A 23,102-nucleotide genomic window follows, 5' to 3' on the forward strand; every position below is an offset into this window, starting at 1 on the left:
TAATGATGATGTGGCTTTTCACACATCACACATTAAATATGCACTGTAGTTGAGGCACCTATTTATGGTCACTGGTGCTTACAAGACTGATTTCAGGGTTATGGAATAAGTCAGATCATACTTGGAAGATAATATTAAACTATCATACAGAGTCACTGAATAGTGCTTATTCAGACAGTACACGAATCATTAAGTCCTAATTAAGTAAATGGGCACTTTTCTCTCTCTATGATCTTATACAAAGTAGGACTATTTGTAGGTTTCATGGATATATAAGAAACTGTTGGAATGTATACCCTGATACTAGATAGGACCCAGGAAAAAATGTAGGAGAAAGGGGAAATGCCATAGATTGAGAAACAGCTTATTCCCTAGAACTCAAATGGATTAACTTTTGCCCAGGAAATATACAACTCTATGCTTTCTGACTCACAGTTCCCTTTAGATATGGCCCAGCCACATCCAGGATCCTTGGCACCTGACCTGAGGAGACACATATGTAGGACTAGAGCTTCCCAGGGGAGAAATGATAGTGTCTTGGACCAGAGAGAGAACAGTGGAGAGGAGAACATTTCAACTGATTAAAGGCCAGATTTACTAATTGATTTTTGGGCTGGACTTGGGAGAAGGTAACAGCATAAAATAAATACAGATGTTTTCCCTTTTCTTTTGCTTCCGATTTGGTACATATGGGGAGAGGGTGTTGTAGTTTAAAAACCTTCCCAGCTAAATCCAAACTCCTCCTTCTGGCTTCTCCCACTGATCACCTTCTGCCAACTCTCCTAGTGACAATCACTGCTTTTACAGATATTATGAAGGAAGAGATGCTTAGCATTGCTGATTATACAGGAGCCAAACATAAGAGGCTTTCTCCTTTGCACAACGTGATGATGACCATGTATCATTTACTCTCCCCAGTTAGAATTGTTATGTATGTCGCTGTTCCGAATAATTTTATTCTGTGCAACGACATCTCTCCAGTCTTTTAAACTACTGTATTGAGTAGCATTTTATTGTCACCAATCTCTCTAAAGAATTACACTGTAATAATGATGCAAAAGGACTTTAGTAACTTCAGTTTCCTTATATTCTATTTTAGTGAAAGTCTAGTTAGATTTTATTTTTATTTATTTATTTTTAAGATTTTATTTATTTATTTATACAAGCACTGGGTACAGTCAGAAGCGCGGGAGGGTGAGAGAATTCACCAGAGCCAGAGCAGGTTGCAGAACAGGCAGAAGGACCGAAGCATACTGCTGAGGGGAGCAGTGGGCGCGGCAGGAGAGGTCTGAGCGCCATGTGGGACCCTTGCCGGCGGCTGGCCGGGGATCGAACCGGCGCTGCAGAGGCAGAGGGCAGCTTCACAGCCCAGCGCTCAACCGCTGTGCCACCAGGGGAGGCCCTAGTTAGATTTTAAAAGGCATTATATCTTTGAAATATGTTGCAATCAAATCCCAATGGAAAAAAAATCACAACAAATCAAGGTTTCAAGAGTAAAATTTTGAATAAATGTTTTATTCTGTTTACTGTTTTATTACACTTACCTATAAACCAAATGAGGAAAGGAAGAGAAAGAACAGCAAACAACAGGAGGCATGGGTGTTGGGTCAGGTGTGAGATGCTTGGCCTCAGTAACAACCAAGTTATGGTACCTGGAAAGTATGAGGTGGATTTTGACTTCCTTGAAGGTAGAACTTGATTTGATGGCTTAGGTGATGACACCGACCAGCTGACTCCCTGACACTTCCTTTTTCTTGCCTCTGAGGTCCTTCCTCTCTGTAGTTTCAGTTAAGGAATTTTCTACAGCTTGAGGTACCTACTCTCCAAAAACCAGCTAGACAGAAACATTCAATAGAAAACTCTGAAACATGTCTTACTTGGGTTTCAGTTTTCTTCTTATGGTCTTAAATTTTTCAGGTATAATCAATTTTTTGTTGTGTGAAATTCCCATTTCAGTTAGTGCTTGTCTAAAAAAGCTTTTTAGATCATTTCTAATTTAAACTTGCTAAAGCCAGCTCCTGTTTTGCAGAGCATTTGGATGGGAAATTTTTGGTTTGAAGAGTCTTTTTGCAAATTCTTGTTTACATTTGCTGTTGCAGGTGTAACTGAAACTCTAATCCCCTCATTACATTAATATACTCTAAATGAAACCCCTCCCCCCAGTGTTTCTGATATCATTGTACATTTGCAATAGAAAACATATTGTTTCGTGAAACTTTGATGGGAAACTATATAATTTTGTCCATTCCCTGGTGCTGAAAACCTCAGGCAATTTACTTTATACAGCTTTAGTGAGCAATCCCAGAAGGGAACTTGTGTAACTGGGTGTTACTTAGAAAATTCTGACACCAAAAAAGTTTGTTTTTCACTTTGTGCTTAGGAGAGTAAAATCTAATTGCCTTTTAGCACCAAAACACAGAAACATGATTTCTTCTCAATTTCAGATGTCTTTTCTGAACTTAAAAAAAAAAATTTCAGTACATGTCTACTAGTGCGGGTGAGATCAGAGTATACATGCAGACTTGAGAGAAAGCAATAACTTCCCAGAGACCCTACTGGGAGATTTTACTTTTGCGTGTGAATTATTCAATTCCACAATTTAATATCACAGTTTAACACCTACTCTTCACAAGGCATTGTAGGAGACACGTATGACTAAGAGAAAGACCTGGTCTTTTGGGAGTTCTCACTCTTATGGGGGAGACTGAGGTTTGTACACAGGACTCAGATTAGGGCAACCATGAGAAATGCTTAACATTTCCATTAAGTATCACATATCCTTAGAAATAAATAACTCTTCCATTGAATAATTCATCTATTCATTCAGCAGTATTCAAGACTTAATATGGGTCAGATAGCTGGCCTTCCTAGATTTATTCAATATTTATTCATTCAATATATTTCATTCAAACAGCTAAGCACTGTTCTACTCTCTTTTCCTTAATTTTCTTCCTGAGACTATAATCTTGGAAGGTACTAATGATAGTCAGCCATAGGAAATGGCTTATTGCCATGGAGTCTGATTCAAACCTCTTCATTTCCCCCAATAATCCACAACCCTTGTTTACTTCACTACATGACTGCAATTTTTCCAAGGCAGGGGTCATCTTAATTTAATTCATGTCATATTTTGGTAAAAATGGAAAATTAGGAGACAAATGTTCAGCCTAGTCTAGAGCTCACCACTTACCATCTTCTATATCTTGAGCAAGGCAGTGTCTCTTTTCTGTACTACACCTTTAAAATGAGGACAATATTCTTGACTTTTCAATATTAGAGCAAGGAGTTGTGAAGATTAAATGAAAAATTATAGCTGAAAGCCCCTCATAAACTGTGAAGTCATATGAATGTTTTATTTGCAATTTGCTTAGCACAACAGTGCTAGACATTTGCAAAGAACTTGATAAAGATGATGAAGTTGGTTGGTGTTGAACACTATCAATATACCCAAGAAGTGATATTGAAAATTGGTCTGTTGTGGACTGAATTGTTTTTCCCCAAAAATTCATAAGTTGAAGCCTTTGCTCCCAACATGACTCCCAATATGCTAAAAATATAAGATTACAAACACATTTCCAACTATCTCAGCAGAGTGTGGAATTTTTCACAGAAAAAAGATAATAATGTTGAAGCATATCTATGGATTCTTATGAAATCTGCTTCCTGCTTTCTGTTTCCTGTCCTAAATGGGGATTGCCCTGAGAATACCTTATTAAAGAGGTCAAACACACAGGGCCTTAGTCTGATAGGACTGGAGTCTTTAAAAGAAGAGGAAAAGATACCAGGAGTGCTTGCATACAGAAGAAAGGCCATGTGTGATTAAACAGCGCGAAGGCAGCCATCTGCAAAGAAGAGAAAGCTCATGAGAAATCAACCATGCCAACACTTTGACCTTGGACTTCCAGCCTCCAAATGTCAGTAATATTTTGCTTTCTTAATGGTTGCATCTACACCCAAAATTATCATTCAGATATTTAATTGTTATTAGTTTAAGAAAGGAGCTGTGATATTCCACCTGATCTGCCAATAAACATTTGAAAAGGAATAAGTTTGGCAGGATGGTGGTAATGGTAGTGGTGAATGATTGTTTCTTCTATAAAAATATTCTCTATTCTTGAATGATGGTAGAGAGGAAACTCAGTGAAAATGTTGTATATATATATATATATATATATATATATATATATAAGAAAATAATACTGTGCTTAGAATATTTTGTAGGAATGAAGTCTATTTAAAGTCTAATGTTTAAAGACAGAACTGAAGTAGTTACACATATTTTAGGTTTATTTATTGTAGGAACAAAATGAGAATGAAAACACACAACATTTTAATACCTTCATACCACCCTTCTCAAGTACCCATGTGTGATGCCAAAACTGGGCTGTCAAGTGACACAGCAAATAACAGTCCATACAAATAAGCACAAAGTTCATCTACACCAATTATTAACCTGAGTTGATATCCAAATCCAACCACTTACTTTGAAGCAAACTCAGGTATCCTGGGTCTAGATAGAGAACTGATTTCCACAATAGAAAAAGAAACAATGTCTTCAGGTAAAGTAATATTGGTAGGATTCTCATTTACACACAGGCGCAGTAATCAAACAGTGTAAAACTTTAGCAAAACTTGAGCAAAAGTACCCCATCCTGTGCCTGTCAGTCAATAGTTACAGGCAAAATGTCCAAAGGGAATAAAGCATTCCACTGGCATTAGTAGGCCAATCTTGGCTACTTCTACAAGATACAATGATGGACAATAAATTTAAACAAGAAGGGACTCAAATGGATTTGCATGGTATTTACTACAAAATGCCAAGTAGCAGTAATTTAAGTTACATTAAATTGCACTCATTTTGGATACACTGATTGCTAATATTATGTGAAGATTTGAAAGCACACACCAAAGATTTCTTCACTGATATACATAAAAATACTGTACATAAATTTTTTTTCCATTTAATGAGCCACACTGCAAGGTCAATTTGGAACTTGCTTGCTGTGCTAAAAATATAAGATTAAAAACACATTTCCAACTATCTCAGCAGAGTGTGGAATTTTTCACAGAAAAAAGATAATAATGTTGAAGCATATCTATGGATTCTTATGAAATCTGTTTCCTGCTTTTTGTTTCCTGTCCTAAATGGGGATTGCCCTGGGAATACCTTATTAAAGTGTATACTTTATATACCTTAATATACTCTCTGGGTTATATTAGCAGCAGGCAAAGTGCACTAACTCTATGAAGTTATGTTTATATAGTCAATGTATCAGGCAGTGATTCAGCTCTGATCTTTTGTTACATAGTGTTGTTAATACTAAGCAGGTGCACCTGTGTTAGTATTTCCTCCTCCTTGGATGACGATCTGAATCAAGTTACTCTGACTAGGCCTCTCTGCTACTACCATGTTATTATCTCTTTGAGCAATGCATGTGTAATTAGTATACTGAAGGAGTTATGTGCAGGAAACTGAGATACTGAAGCAAACTTTTTCACTCCCTTTAAACTTGGTCTCTGAATTTTTCTTCCACACTCCTTGATAAAACATTATAGGGAAGTCCTAGATTTTTTGAGACTCTGAAACAAAGAACAGGCTCATTTGATAATTAAAATCACTATTTGAGTGTAATACTCAAAATTCCATTCCTCATTGGTTTGATATTTCCTCGTTGTCCACTAGCTTGCTCTTGATTCAGATTTGGAGCCTCTACTCATTTTAATTTTGAAATATTCTGAAATGGGTGTTGGAAAAAAGTCAACTCAAGCATAAAAAAAAAATCCAGTCAACCTCTATGAAATATCAAGCTTTAAACATATAATTTCTTGGTGAACTTTCCAAAGAAAACAAATTTTCATCAAATGTAGCTAAGATGCCAATGATTTAAGTTGCTCCTGTTGGGCTGTGAGATATAACCTAGTTAAACTTTGGATGATGCCATTCAAAAATCAAGAAATAGTCTTTTGAATAATTGATATACAGCAGTCTTCCTGGCAATAATTAGATCATGGCCATACTTTAAAATTCTAATTGATTGCATTAATTCCATGTTTTTACTGCATTATTCTTTTTTTTTTTTCATATAGTTGAGATTTATTTTTTTATTCTGTTCTGTAAAGTAACTTTACTGTCCAGTTAATGAGACATTGTGAGCCTTCTCTGAATTATTATTATTATTTTTTTTTGGAAAGATGTCTTTTATTTCTTTTTTTTTAAATAATAAATTTTATTTTTATATTCCCCCATACAATTGCAAACGCCCCATTCTGACCCCAATCCTTCCCCTCCCGCCCCCCACCCCCCAAAAAGTGTCTCTGGTTCATAGTTTTTTGTTGATTTTGATTTTCACTTTCTTATATTCATTTTCCTGGTCCCTTATTTAAGTTTTCTAGATTCCTGCTATGAGTGAGACCATCCAGTATTTTTCTTTTTCTTTTTGGCTTATTTCGCTGAGCATGATCCCTTCCAGCGCCATCCATGTTGCAGCAAATTGCATGTGTTTATCTTTTTTGAATGCTGAGTAATATTCCATGGTATATATGTACCACATCTTCTTGATCCAGTCATCTATTTTTGGGCATTTGGGTTGTTTCCAAAGCTTAGCTATTGTAAACAGTGCTGCTATAAACATAGGGGTGCAGGTGCTCTTTGGAATTGATGTTTCTGTGTCCTTTGGGTAAATACCTAGGAGTGGAATTGCTGGATCATATGGAAGCTCTATGTTTAGTAGGTCCAGAAATCTCCACACAGCTCTCCACAGTGGTTGGACCAGTTTGCACTCCCACCAACAGTGCAGAAGAGTTCCTTTTTCTCCACACCCTCGCCAACATTTGTTGTTGCTAGTTTTTTTAATATGTGCCATTCTCACTGGTGTGAGATGGTATCTCATGGTAGTTTTGATTTGCATTTCCCTGATTACAAGTGATGTTGAACATTTTTTCATATGTCTGTTGGCCATTTGCATTTCTTCTTCAGAGAAGTTTCTTTTTAGCTCTTCTGCCCATTTTTTGACTGGATTATTTTCTTTGTTGTTGCTGAGTCTCATCAGCTCTTTGCAGATTTTTGTGATCAGTCCTTTATCATTAGTGTTGGGTGCAAAAATGTTCTCCCAGTTGGTGGGGTTTCTCTTTGTTTTTGTTATTGTCTCTTTTGCTATGCAGAAGCTCTTTAATTTGATGTAGTCCCAGCTGTTTATCTTTGTCTTCACTATCACTGCTTTGGGTGATGTGTCTGTAAAGATGTCTTTGATGTGCAAATCCCGTAGTGTTTCGCCTATATTTCCTTCTATGTATTTTATGGTTTCAGGTCTTATGTCTAGTTCTTTAATCCATTTTGAGTTGATTTTTGTGTATGGTGTGAGGTAGTGGTCAAGCTTCATTCTTTTGCATGTAGCGACCCAGTTTTCCCAGCACCATTTATTGAACAAACTTTCTTTGCTCCAATGCATAGTCTTTGCTCCTTTGTCAAAGATTAGTTGACCATAAATCTGTGGGTTTATTTCTGGATTTTCTATTCGATTCCATTGGTCTGTATGTCTGTTCTTGTTCCAATACCATGCAGTTTTGATGATTATGGCTTTGTAGTATAGTTTGAAGTCTGGGAGTGTGATGCCTCCATTTCCTTCTTTTTTTTTCAGTAGAGCTTTGGCTATTCGGGGTTTTTGGTGATTCCATATGAATTTCATCAATAATTGTTCTATTTCTTTGAAGAATGCCTTTGAGATTTTGATTGGAATAGCATTGAATCTGTATATTGCTTTTGGTAGGATGGCCATTTTAATAATGTTTATTCTTCCAATCCATGAGCAGGGGATGTCTTTCCATTTCTTTGTGTCTTCTTCTATTTCTTTTAACAGTGTTTTATAGTTTTCTTTGTATAGGTCCTTTACCTCTTTTGTTAGATTTATTCCCAAATATTTGATTTTTTTTGTTTCGATAATAAAAGGGATGGTTTTTTTGATTTCTTCTTCTTCAGATTTATTGTTTGTGTATAGGTAGGCTACTGACTTTTGCGTGTTGATTTTGTATCCTGCCACTTTACTGAATTGATTGATGAGTTGAATTAGTTTTTCTGTGGAGATTTTGGGGTTCTCTATGTATATTATCATATCATCAACAAATAGTGATAGTTTGACTTCTTCTTTTCCTATTTGGATTCCTTGGATGTCTTTCTCTTGTCTTATTGCTCTGGCTAGGACTTCCAGTATTATATTGAAAAGCAGTGGTGAGAGTGGGCATCCTTGTCTTGTTCCAGATCTTAATGGAATTGCTTTCAGCTTTTCACCATTGAGAATGATACTGGCTGTTGGCTTCTCATAGATGGCCTTTATGATGTTGAGGTATGTTCCTTGTATCCCAAGAATTTCAAGGGCTTTTGTCATGAATGCATGTTGCACTTTGTCAAAAGCTTTCTCAGCATCTATTGATATTATCATATGGTTTTTATATTTCTTTTTGTTGATGTGTTGGATAACGTTGATTGTTTTTCGGATGTTGAACCATCCTTGTGTCCCTGGAATGAATCCTACTTTATCTTAGAAGACATCAGGTGGAAAGTTTTCAGCAGCAAAAAGCAAATGTGCTACTCTAATGACTTAAAAAAGTAAGGTGATTTATTTAATTGGCATAGTGAATGCCTAGGTAGGTTGCAGGAATTACTTCAGGCTATCTTTGCCCCTTCTAAGAAGACTTGGGTCCCACCCCTCCTTTGGAGCCATTTGTAGGCTTGTAGTAAAATTACCAGTTTTAGATCTTATGTACAAGTTCCCACAGAAGAGGATTCTCAAGAGCTAAATGTTCTTTTTTTTTTTTTTTTAAATATTTATTTATACAAGAACCAGGGTACAGGCCAGATGCACGGGAGGGTGAGAGGATTCACCGGAGATAGAGCGGGGAACAGAACAGGCAGACTGATGAAATACGCTGCTGAGGGGAGCAGCAGGAGAAACAGGAGAGGTCTGCTTCGCCATGTGGGATTCTCAGCGGCCAGCCGGGATTGAACCTGCGCTGCAGAGGCTGAGGACAGCTTCACAGCACTGGGCTGAACCACCTGCACCACCAGGGGAGGCCCAAGAGCTAAATGTTCTTAAAGTGTGGATCCAGGCTGACTTTGCTGGAATTGCTGAAACTTGTTAGGATGAAATTCCCAGGGTCCCTTCAGGCTTCCTCAATCAAAAATGTTGGGGTGGGACCTAGCTCCCTGGGGTCCGGCCAGATGTCCTGGTGATCTGAGAGCACTCAAGCTTGAGAACCACTGACTCAGATTATAATTCTAAATGTAGCTGACATTAGAACCATCCATGGAATTTTAAAGCTACCAGATGCCAGAATTCTACTCCAGAATAGTCAAAGTCAGAGAAGAGATGAAAGGGAGAGCCGGGGAAGATACAGAGGGGGTTCCAGAACATTGGTGCTTCAAGAGATGCCTTAGTTAAGAACCTCTGGTTAATTGTGATCTGCCCTCTGGACTGGGAATGGCCTGGCCCAAGATTCTTAACAGATAGTCTTGTGGAAAAGGTAGATATCCATGGTCTCCTTGGAAGAATGATGGTGGTTGGAGGCCACCAAGAGCACCTTCCTCAAGGGCTCCATAGCTCTCATTTCAGCACAGATTCAAATTCATACCATTTTCTCTCTTAATGTTATAAAGTATTTTCACATTGTTACATAGTTTTATTTCATAAGTATTGCCTTAATGTCGACACGATAAATTGAATCATTTTGAAGTTGAAGTGTATGTAATTTTCACAAACTTAAGAAATGTGCATAAAGACTATGAGGAGCTAGTGTTATATAAGCCTAAAATTACCATAGAAACAGACTCTGCAAAGCTATGCTATCAGATGTGTATGTGATGATGTGTCAAACATGAGGAAAACACAGCTTTTGGGAGCTGTGCTGAGTGTTTTTTTTACCTTATCTCATGACAGAACTTATGTGTAGATAATTCCAAGCCAAAAAATGTGCCATAAATTTTCTCAGCTATACTCTATAATTAGTAGAATACTAGTTCTTTTAGGTATGAGATGGAAATACCATGAGTCATGCCAGATAGTTAAATATTTGGGAGCTCAATGCCAGCTATTTCCTAACTTCTCCTGACAATGATCACATAAAATGGTCTTTCCGTTTTATATGACCAAGCAATGACTATCGGGTTAGGCACCTATAAAAAAAACCTAGGAGACAGTATGTTAGAGACTATGCAAATGAAGAAAGGAGAGTAACATGTGACCCCTGTTCTTGAAGGATTTATGCTATTGCTCAGAGATGAGTCAATGAACATGGAAAGGTAGCTCATTCGTAACCAAACTAAACACTGAGAAGAGACCTTGTATTTATCAAACAACTACTATCACCGATGAGATTAATAGAGGCTGAGTGGAAGGCTTTGGATTAGGACACTGTGGGACAAAATCATGGAGGAGTGAGAAAAGCAGGATTTCTAAAGATGGATAGCATTCACAGCTACACAGGGAGGACCATGGGCCACATGGTAAGTCTGGGGAAAAGTATACAGAGGCGTAGAGACTTTTGAGGGTGAAGAAGTATCCCAGTCTTGTTTGAAAAGTGAGGCAAAGCTCATTTTTATTGTGTCTCTGGTTAAAATGTCTAAGTTTGCATGCTAATTATGAGTTAGAGACTTGCCTAAAAAGAGGCTGGAGACATATCCTTTTCTACTGTAATACTTAGTGGTCCTCTGATTGCTGAAACTTAACAAAATATTTAAGAGTGACTAAACTTACATTGTGTTTTATGTGAAACTGGAAGTAACTAAAACTCCTAATTTTCATTTCAATTAAGGAAATTTTCCTCTAACCTGCATTTGTGCTGCAACGCAGGTTAGAGGAACTTTGGTTCAACAAAGTTTAGGAATTAACAATTATCTTCATTTACATTTTATTCTTGCACTTCTAAATATCTTCCAGGTATTTTGAAAAAACCTGGGCTATTTATTCCATGAGCCAAGTATTAAGGATTTTATTCAGTCAGGCAAGCGTTAAGTATTTTCCAAAAGGCATTTAGTAACCATTATCATGACATCTTCTATTTTATCCATTCAATGGAAAAATGATAGTCATAGAAAAGAACATAGTTCTCTATAGTTCTAGAACACACAGTTTTAGGACACTATCTTGTGACTTGTCAGTATGACATCAATGATTAATTTACATCCTAATTAAAATTAATTGCTTATCAAGTATAGGTGCTTGAATAATTACACTGCATATAGCATTTAATGTAATAAAACAACCCTAAAAGGTGGTATTACATTATATTTGAAAAAAAATGAAAGCTTAAAAACAAAGTAGCCTCTCAAGGTTGCCGATTAAGGAATTGCGGAGCTAAGATTTTAACTCAGATAATCTGAGATTTTAACTCTTATCCACCAAACAGTCCCGATTTCAGTCATGTAATTACGTTTTGTCCAAAATTTTTCATCTTTATCTCAGGTATGCCACTGAGTATTTTTTACAACAAAAATCCATTTTTAAAATATTTAAGTTATTTCTCTGGTTTACTAGTATTTTTATATTAATTTAAAAGGAATTAACCTATTAGGGGAACGTTAGAGTTTATTTTAAGAATTTTTCTTTAATGCAATGTAAATTTATGCAGAGTCCATTTGAGTCATGTATTCATCCATATGAATGAAAGTGGCTTTTTTTTTTTAAAGAGGTTTTTTTTTTAAAAAATATTTATTTATTTGTTTGTTTGTTTGTTTATACATGCACTGGGTACAGTCAGAAGCGCGGGAGGTTGAGAGAATTCACCAGAGCCAGAACAGGGAGCAGAGCAGGCAGAAGGACCGAAGTACACTGCTGAGGGGAGCAGCGGGCGGCAGCAGAGGTCTGCGCGCCATGTGGGACCCTCCTCCAGTGGCCGTGGAGCAGCCGGGGATCGAACCGGCCTGCAGAGGCTGCGGGCAGCTTCGCAACCCAGCGCTCAACTGCTGTGCCACCAGGGAGTCCCATGAAAGTGGCTTTTTGTACAAGAAGGTAAAACATCATTGTATTTTATGTTCCAATCAGAAACAGTGTTGGGGCATAAAGTTGGGGCACTCTATTTAGAATATAAATAAAAGTTATTTAAAGGATGCAATTAAAAAAACCCTCATAATATTTATTTAAATATTGTCAAATAAAAGAGGAAATTAGTTCTGGCATCCATAATTCCACCATTCAGAGAGACTTCTTTTTAATGTAAATGTGTAAACTACTGCTCTTTTTCTGCTTTTCTTTTTATCTTTTGTTAAATTAATAAACTTTACCTTTTAGAACAGTTTTAGGTTCACAGCAAAATTGAGTAGAAAGTACACAGTTCCCACACACCCTTTAGCCTCCCCACCCACTCAGCGTATCAACAACCTCCTCCACAATGGACATCCTGCAGCGAATGGATAAGCCAAAGTGACTCATCAGAATCACCCCAAGTCCACAGTTTACACTGGAGTTCACTCTTGGTGTTGTACATTCTGTGGATTTGGACAAATGCATCATAACACATATCTACTCTTATACTATGATAGTGTTTTTACTGCACTAAAAATCCTCTGTGTCCTATCTATTCCTTCCTCCTTCTTTTCCAACTGCGGCAACACTGATTTTTTTCTACTCTCTCCATAGTTTTGTCTTTGCCAAAATTCTGTACAGTTGGAAACACACAGTATGTAGTGTTTTCAGATTGACTTCTTTTACTTAGTAGTATGTATTAACGTTCTTTCATGTTTTTTGATAAACTGATAGTTTATTTTCTCTTTACACTGAATAATATTCTATTGTCTGGATGCACAACAGTGTTTTTCTTCACTTACCTACTATTTTGGTTGCTTCCAGGTGTTAGCAATTATGGATAAAACTGCCCTAAACATCTCTGTGCAGGGTTTTGTGTGGATATAGTATTCCATTCATTTAGGTAAATACAAAGGTGCACAGTTGCTGAGCAAATGGTACGAGTGTATTTAGTTTTATAATTGAGGGACACATTGGACGTAGGAGATATGTGGAATTTTAAATCACAAAGTTAATTTCCTCAAGCACTCATGGTGCCGCATCTCTTATTTTTAACTTTCCTCTCTAGCCTGACTTCTCCTGCTCTGTTGCTCCTGTGTGCTTTGGCTGCTCTATCTTGGTGCTGATCCTGCCCTGACTCAACCTATAATCTTCCTCCTCGGTGTACATCATCCTCTGGTGACCCCAGGTCAAATTCAGGAAGGAACCATCTGATTGACTCATTCTAGCCTATAGCATTAACTGGTTTTCCTCCAGCTTTGGTGTCTAATCAGCTAGGACCAAGGGGGAGACAACTCACTCCTTTAGGAGGTTGTTGGGGTGCACAGATAATTCAAATCAAGGGGTGTAAGGGGAGAGGCTATGGTAGCTAAATCTACACGTTAGAAACTACTGGGCTCAGTCACCTGCTCCTCTGGTATGATTATTAACAATACTTCCTTTTCATTTCAAACTTATACCCTTTTGGAGGATCGATAAATTATGTGTATATCCTAAGTAGCACCTATTAAAATTTTTGACACTTTGTAGTTTTCAGGTACATGATAGGAACTAGACTTATTCTTTTCCGGAGATGACTCTGTGCTGGGGGAAGTAAACTGCTTAAAAGAAGAAAACAAAAAGGAAAAACCCCAAGTTATACAGGAATTTCATTACATTTGCTTCAGACTAACTAAATATTAGCTCTTAAAAAAAGAAAAGAAGCAGTTCAGAAATTATCTGAAGGTGACCCTCTTCTTTCATTAATTAATTTTAGTTAAATGCTAATGAACATAAAAGTAAATGTCTTGTTAGCAGAATTTACCTTTTTATCAAAGAGCTCTTATTTTTTGTATCTTCCAGTATTTAAGGGATAATATTTAACTTTTCCTAAGCTATTTAATGATAATAGCTCTATCGTATTATTTCTATAGTTCTTCCTGAAAGGTAATTAACATGTAAATAGTTGGATTTTTATCCATTTTAACAAGTAGTATGTTTTATTTTTCAAATTTCCTTCTCTGGCATGCTTTAATCTTTATCTTTTCATGGATCCCAAGAAGCTCTAGTATTAAAATACGTTTTAGCTTTTTAGGGTTACTTTAGATTTATATTAGTTTTAAGTTTAGTCATCTTTAAAAAAAGGGAGGGGGAGAAGCTTATTCTTCAAATTGTATTGGTTCTTGTTACAAAATATGACTAAAGAAATACACCCAAAGTGATGACAACTGTTGTTTTTAAGGATAAGTATTTGAATGGCAAATATTAATAGTTTCCTTCTTCTCTTATGCTTCTTTCATTTCATTCTTTAAATAAGTCATAGAAGATAATATGTAGGGAATATAATGAAGATCAAATTAGAGCTTAATTATTAGAAGTTTGGGAGATGGTTGTTCAATTTTAACTCTGTGCACTGGTATTATTTCAAAAACCTCTTAGGAAAAAAATCTATACAGACAGCTCTGTGAATATGAGTATTGTAAACAATAATTTTGACAATCTGCCTGACACCAGCCGAGTGATGAAAGGAACTAGAGTGTTCCAAAGTGGAAGGATAAAATAAGTTATGGAAAAGTGCTAGTTTCCAAGTGTGATGAGTCCTACAGATAGAATCACCAATTTATCAAATACTGTTATAACATCCAATTCAACATAATAGGGCTTTTTCCATAGCCTGGCCTACAGCCCATGCCAGCATTGCTTTTTGTGTGTGGATACAAAGAAATCCATTACACTAAAAACTTACATAATAGAAAAGGACGTTGATTGCAAATCTCTGCTGCCCAGTCAGCAGACTGCTATTAAATGGAGATGTTGTCCTTTTGAAAAGGGGCTGGATACAGTAACTCCTGGAATATGATGGGAGATATTCTTAATGATTTTGACATTTCTGATAGATCCCCATGCTCCTTCTTCTTCCAGTGCTACAAAGGCTGTTCTCACTAAGACCAACCTGTCTTCAGACCCATTCCCACCGTGGTTGATTGTGTTCATGTCTCACAGCATAAGCCCAAGTCATGTCTTCTTAGAATTGATTTCCCTGACCATCCCAACACCACCAGCTAAGTTTAGGACACCCCATCCTTTGATCACTTCTAATCCTTAAGCCTTAAGTGGCCACTGTAAGCAGTAATTCATCACCAGTTATTCGTTAGCTCTTTCACATGTGTGCTTGTTACAGGGTAGGGAGAGAGACAACCCAAAATCCCCAAATCTGCCCACTCTAAGTAGGTTCTGCCATCTGCCACATCAGGATAAAACATAAGACTTTAATGGAAAGGAACTTTAATACAATTACTGTGCAATACAGAAAAGGGGAACAATAGAGTTTCCAAATCAAGCACACCCAAATTTATCCATCCCTTCGTGGATACATGTCCAACCAAGCAGGGTTGGCCCAAAGCAGGGCCACTGAGGCCCAAAAAACTGCCACGAGTCTAAGGCATGTTCTGGCAGGGACCCATAGAAAAGGGTCAGAAACCACCAGACAAGTCTGAGAGGAGAAGAGCAAAATCAAAATCAAGACCAAAGCTGCCATTGTTAACTTTCCCATGAGTCTCTCACCCACATCTGTGTCAACCAGTCCAAGGTCAAGAAGCAAGTGCAGCTTCTTCACATCTCTCTCTGATCCATGCGCCTCCTCCAGGTCTCCTCCTTGCTTTCCATCTCTCTTCCTTCTTCTCAGTCTCCTCTCCAGCTTTTTCTCTTTCCTGCTCAGTTCCACCCTCTGTTGGGTGGGGCTGGGAGCCTGGAACCTCCTCCTTTTCCTGGGGATCACCCGGTTATGTGCTGACCATATGTATGGGCTGCCCTTTGAGATGCATTGTGTTCTAATAATTTGTATGCTTTAAATTCAGGAATTCCATTGAACATATAGAGATTACTCAGAGAATGGTGAATAAAGAAAGCTAGTGGCTAAGTGACTTTAAAATGTTTTTTTCCTATTTTATTGTATAAATGCAAATATTCAGGGTTAATTACTGAAGTTTTTTTAAGTTCAGCCCTTCTTTTCTGGCTTGGCCATGTCCTCAGCTTGTGTTCACATGGACTACGGAGTTTATAAAATTCGCGGTAGTCATCACTTCAGTCATCACTTTAGCTGCCACTGTTGTTTACTTCCATTTATAGTTTCCCTGTCCCACTTCTTTCATGTTGGTGACATTGGAATGGCTGCAGTCATGATGTCATGTTAACTATGACATCATTTCTTTGTTCCCCATTTACAGCATAATTTTTCTTAAGGTCAACATTTGCTATTCTTTTTTCCTGTTTTCTCCTTCATTTAATCTAATTGAGTTTCTGTTCCTTTTATTCCATTACACCACTTGTCAAGTTCACGGATTATTTCTTTGTTGCCAGAATCAGTGGTCTTGTGCTTGTCTTGGCATTGTTCCCATCCACTTTTACAGAATTCCACCCTATAGAAATCTTGTTAAACTTTGTGGACATAGGCTGACAATGAAGGCAACCTTGGAATAGGCCAAAAGAAAAATGACAAAATCAAGATTTATAGTAAAACTGTAAACAATCCAACAACTCTCACAAACCATTTTTATCAGATATTTTATAGTGGTGTGGGTCAGAGTAACTTGTGTGTCTGGGATACTTTACAGATAGATATAGTCTAAAAATTTTCTGTTAGGATTTATTTTTCAAGTCTAGATGTCATCTACACTGCATTGAAATAACTGATAAAAGAATCCTGACAGTACTATTTATGAATAGGGTAAGCGTTCACTTGCTCAGTTATGTGATGACAGGTTACCATGCACAGCAATCATGACCATCAAGCACTTATTGCTAAAACACCAAGTCCCTGATGGTGGTTAATATACCTTCAAGCTGTGAATTGCTAATTCGGATTATGTCATTTACATTCTCAGTCACTCAGGATATTTTACTTACAGGAAGAAGACAACATCTTTGTTTAAATTTCAATAAAAACAATGGCTAGTTATGTTAAGTGGTAAGAGAAATAAAAACAAAGTCCAAAGCCTCAATAAGATTTAAGTAAATGCCCATATTGCTCAGAGTCATTTTCCCATCCTCAGCTGACAGCACAATCATATATACCGTGGGGTGGGGCAATAGGATTAAATGGAAGGAGCTCAAGAGGGAGGCCTGACACTGATTTGGGATAGAAAATAAAAGGGGCCTGACACTGTGGAATAGGGGGACGGTAGGGCAGTGGCAAGAGCTGGGGTGTTACAGCAGGGTGTCAGAGAGTTGACAGCTTGGTGACAGCCAAGAGGAATGAGCTCGGATGGAGCTGTACCTACTTACAGCTCACTCCTCTGCTTTAGTTTAATGGAGAAATGATACAGGATTCATGGTTCAAGGACAACCAACACTTTAGCTGTTTCTTTTCCACTTCTGCCTTTTGGATCATAGCAAAATAACTCAGTTTGAGTGTTTAAACAACTAAAATTTATTTTCTCATAGTTTTTCAGGCCTGAACTCTGAAATGAAGAAATTAGTTGGGTTGGATTTTTTCTAAGGTCTCCCTTAGAAACCAGTGGCTTGTCGATGGTGATATTCCTGGGTCTTTGGGTAGATTTGTTCTGGGTATGTCTGAATCTCTTTTTAAAGATCCAGATAAACTGGATTATCATATACCCTAATGACTGAACTTTTAACTTAATTAGTTATTTAAAGATCCTATTTCCAAATATGGTCATATTCTGAGGTTGGGACTTCAATACAGCAATTTGGGGCAGGGCAGGAAGGAAGGGGTGGCAGGCAGGGGTGGAATTCAACCCATATACAGATCACAAATCAGACTCAAGCTATTCATTCCCACTGCTCTTAACATGCTGCCAATTTGTGATATATGACGTCTCCAGAGACTAATGAGAACATTAGCTGGAGATGATTAGCAGGAGTCCACACCATTGTCATCACCCAGAGAAATGAAACAGAAATAGTTATTGTGACATGAATTTCTCAAAAGGGACTGTAATGAGGAGAGAGTAAGGAACAGTTTTGGACATTTGTTCTCTTCTTTGTTTGTGAGCAACCATCTCACCCAGTCTACGACATTATTAAAACAATTGACTTGGGCATCATCCATTACGGTCAATTCTTGCAAATGTGCAAAGAATAACATTCCACATATTTCAAAATAAAATAGTTACATAAATGATAGCGATATTTTTTCTTCTCTAGGAAACGCCTTTGATGAATGAGATTGCATCAGCATGCTGCAATGCTTGGGAATGGCTAATGAGAATCTGTGATGCAGAGTCCGGGTCTGCTTTTACACTGGCATTCACAATAGGAGCAAAATTCTTTGGGTGGAAAGCAACAGATAATACATAAGGGGAAATCTCCTTATTTTCTTCTTTATTAGTTTGTAATCCAAACTTAGCCAAACAATGAGGATAGTTTTAATCTTGAAACCAGTATATTAAATGACAATAAAAGGCATAATGAAAAAAATTGAACCAATAATTACTTATTAGTGTCTGTTTCTGTGCCAATTACCATGCTAAGTAGGTAAAGAATACAGGGAATATTAGTCTCAGGTACTCTGCTACACTCAGACTCAGTGTTTATATTCCAGTTGGAGATACAAGATACATATGAGGGAATTTAAATAACAGTAACATCCACAGCAGATAACATAACTACTGCTGAATGAATAGAATAAAGACCAAAATGGAGAAACTGTGAAATATGAGGTCCTATCCAGCTGGGTAGATGAAAAAAGGCTTTAGGAGGGGGAAATGTCAAGCCTAGTATACAGGGGGAAATAAATGTTTGGATGAGAGAAAAATTAATTTTTGAAGATGTTTTGTAGAGAAAAACTGACATTTATGCCAAGTTCTAATAGACTTTAAAGTTCGGGCCTCCCCGGTGGTGCAGCGGGTTGAGTGCAGCGCTGTGAAGCTGTCCGCAGCCTCTGAAGTGCGGGTTTGATCCCCGGCAGGCCAGGGAGATTCCTACATGGCACAGCAGACCTCTCCTGACTCGCCCGCTGCTCCCCTCAGCAGTGTATTCTGGTCCTTCTGCCTGTTCTGCTCCCCGCTGTGTCTCTGGTGAATCCTCTCACCCTCCTGCACCTCTGGCCTATACCCAGCTCTTATATAAAAATAAATAAACCTTAAAAAAATAGACTTAAAAGTAGAGGTGAATACACTAGGCCTTGTTAGGGTTTTATCTGGGCAATGAGAAGTCATTTAATTTTTAGGACGAGAATACAATGTGATGAAGCTGCTGTTTTGGAGATGTTTAGACATTGTTATATTAGCTTAGGTGTGGAATGAATAAGAAGTCGAGACTTCAAGGAGATTGAGAAAAAGGAGAGTGGAATGGAGAGAAACCTGGGGAAAGAATGGAATGGATGTGGTGACCACCAGAATGACAGGAGGCCAGGGAAAGAGCAAAACTCACTGCTTGTTATTCGGCCTGGGGGCCCTGGGGGACTCGCAGGGAATGGAGACATGAGTGATCAGTGACAATGTTAGTGAGCTGGTTCTCCCTGAGAGGATGTAGAGTTTCGTAGATGCAGTTGGCTGGAAGTTCAAGGGAGAGTATGCTGTGGGCAACTGGAGATTAGGGCTTGGGAGGGGAGACAGCAGTGAGGTTAGAAAATCTCAGTGAAGGGTTATCCTCATAGGAGTAGAAGGCAGAACAGGGAATCGAAGAGTGTAGAAAAAGTAAAATTTGATTAAAGAAAAACTTATCAGCAGAATTTTTCTTCCATGTCACTATATAGGAAAGGAAGAATGTATATCTACAGATATTTAAATAAATACAATCTGGAATCTGATATATGTGGTGTTAAAAGGAAATTATATATGTTGGTTTATATCTGTGAAGAGATACAAAATAGCTATACAGCTTTTTTAGTGAGGTAATATTGGTTTATGTCACTTATGTGTATAAGAAGTATAGGATCTCAGGTAACAACTCAGGTGTTACCACACCAGCAACACACACTTGTCCTCCAACCTAGTTCCTTGTATCCCCTTCTCACTCTGCTCTCTCCCCTCCCCTTTCTGCTCTGGTAGCTTCAGCTCTAGTCAGCTTTCTAGGCTTCGTTCTTAGTTTGGCTTTATCTGACCCTTTGTTTGGTTTCTCTGAATTCCACATACAAGCGACACCATCCAGTATTTGTCTTTCTCCTTCAGACATATTTAGCATAATCCCTTCCAAAATATCTATATTTTTTATGAATCAAATAATAATATTTTGGTAGGGTGAAGATGCGAGATAAACACACATGATACATCTATGATTTCAGACAAAACAGACACAATACTGCCAGCGTGATTGCCATTATTGCAATGGGGCAGACACTCAATTACACACGTTTAAGCCCCATTAAAAAGTTGATTTTTTTAAAAAAACAAAGTCTGTGTTCAGAAGTCTGATAAATGATGTGACTTTTCGTTCATTTAGAATTTGACGATTTGGAGTTAAATATAATCGCCTTTAACAAGTGTCTTCTGAGCGTATGCATGGCACTCCTGGGGTTATCAAAGTCTACAAAGATCAGTCAGGCACCCCTGCCCTCCAGGAGTCAGGAAATAGTATATATATCTTCTTAATGTGGCCAAAGCAGTGTGCTTATCTCATGTTGGGCCTTCATCACATGTTATTCCATAATCCATTGTGGGCAAAGAGCAGACACATATTCAAATGACTCTGGTATCAGTCAAAGGTTGTAAACAATAGAGGTTGGCAAATGACATAAGGAAAATAATTGCAACTGGGAAGATTCAGGAAAACTCCTTACACAGGGTGATATATAAGCTAGACTTTCACACATAAGAAAGAAAATTATTATTATTATTATTTTTTTAGAGGCATGTTTGTTTATTTATTTATTTATTTATTTGTTTGTTTGTTTTCGTTTTATACATGCACTGGGTACAGTCAGAAGCGCGGGAGGGCGAGAGAATTCACCAGAGCCAGAGCGGGGAGCAGAGCAGGCAGAGGGACAGAAGTACACTGCTGAGGGGAGCAGCGGGCGGCAGGAGAGGTCTGCGCGCCATGTGGGACCCTCCACCGGTGGCTGGGGAGCAGCCAGGGATCGAACCGGCGCCGCAGAGGTCGCGGGCAGCTTCGCAACCCAGCGCTCAACCGCTGCGCCACCAGGGAGTCCCGAAAATTATTACTTTTTAACAGGATTATCTAGTGCCACGAAGACAAAATCAGTTGCTAGAATATGTTTTCAGCCTATAAATATTAGGTAGAGGCAAAATAACTAAGGAGTTATTTTTATTTCCTCAATTCCAGATAAAGGACCAAAGGCCATCTTGAATGAAATGTCTCTCTCCTCCTCTTTCCTTCACTCTCCTGCTCCTTCCCTCTCCCCTCCTATTGCTGTCTCTGTCTCTCTTGGATGTCCCTGTGCTCAAGTGACTCTTAGGCTCCTCATCTACCTTTAGCCACCCTCCTTGGACAGAACCTTCCAAAGAGAAGGGTCTTTTCATTCTCCATGTATCTTCCCATAATTGAGCAACTACTTCTAGTTTGTGAAATTCTCAAGGTTCAGATTCCAAACTGAGCTTGGAGACTTCCATTTACCTTGTTTGAGGGGTTGAGCATTAGAATCTAAGTTTACCAAAAAGATTTCTATACTTCAGGAGTGATGAAATAAAGCTGCCAGTTGTTTATTACTTAGCTTCTTTGTCTATTTCCTACCAGTTAGAACTTGAAGGTGTGGTGTAGACTGGGGTCAACTGATGTCAATTGATGAGAATGTTAACTTTAAACACCATGGATTTCAATTAATTATGCATTAAGAAACCTGATGTTCACAGCCAATTTTTTTATAAAATATATTTATTTTATAATGAGAAAAAACCCATAAAATTTAATTTTGTGTCAGTGTGTGCTAGTCAGATTTATTAGTTTTTTTTGCTATTGTAGCAGACTACTATGAACTTAGTGCCTTAAAAGCAGCAGAAACTAATTATCTCACAGTTCTCTTGCAGGCTAGGAGTCTGAGTTTGTTCAGAGAGTTTCTCAGCTCCTGGGTTCACAAGGCTAAAATCATGGTGTTAGCAAGGCTGTGTTTCTTTCTGGAGGCTCTGAGGATGAATTCCGTAAACAACCTAAATGAGTTTGGGAAGAAATTCATTTAAGTTGTTCACAGAATTCAGTTTACAGAATTCAGTTCCCTGCTGTTTAGAACTGAGGCCCCTGTGTTCTTGCTGGTTGAAGGGTGGAGGTCAATTTTGGGGATCTAGCAATGTGCCACCCACATTCCTTGGTTCATGGTTCCTAATGCATCTTCAAAAGGTAATAAGGCTGGGTCGAGCCCTCAGCTCTGTGTCTCTCCCCTGCCCTTCTGCTTATCCCTCTGTTGAGTCTTTTGCCTTAAATCTTTGGCTTAGGCGAGGGGTATGTGCTTTGGAGGTCCTGTCTGCCATGTGGACTCTAGCACAGATGCAACTAAGATTCAACCAAGAAGGAAGGAGGAATTCAGGCTAGGAAGGATCAGATAAGAGACTTCACCAAGGACAACTGGGGCAGGAAAACCAGATAGGCTTAGTGGTGGTGTATATGGATTCTTTTAGTCTGATTTCTGCTACAAATTCCAATATAGTGTACTTGGGTTCATTTTCGTATTGGTCTTATCCTTGTGTTCTGCAGATTTTTTTTAAACATTTATCAGCACCCACTAAGTGTGCTGCTTTTGGGAAGATTTTATCAATCCATTTATTCATCTAAAATTGTATAATAGGACTTACATAATATTACAGTTTTCACACAATATTTTAAAACATTTCTCATGACGGCCTCTCTGGTGGTGCAAGGGGTTAAGCACCACACTATGAAGCAACCCGCAGCCTCTGCAGCACAAGTTCAATCCCTGGCCACCCAGGGAGCAACCCACATGGCGCAAACCTCTCCTGTCTCACCCACTGCTCCCCTCAGCAGTGTAATTTCAGTCAGTTTGGCTGTTCTGCTCCCCACTCTGTCTCTGGTGGGTCCTCTCACCCCCTGCATCTCTGGCCTATACCCCAGCTCTTGCATGCATAAGTAAATAAATCTTTAAAAAAATTTCTCATTATTTCTTTCTATGGTTTAGTCTGACTCCTCTGACAAATTTAGTAAGCTTCACAACATCAAGTTTTGAAACCAAAATAGTAGTAAAAT

This window comes from Talpa europaea (assembly GCF_964194135.1).
Source record: "Talpa europaea genome assembly, chromosome: 2".
Classification (NCBI taxonomy): Eukaryota; Metazoa; Chordata; class Mammalia; order Eulipotyphla; family Talpidae; genus Talpa; species Talpa europaea.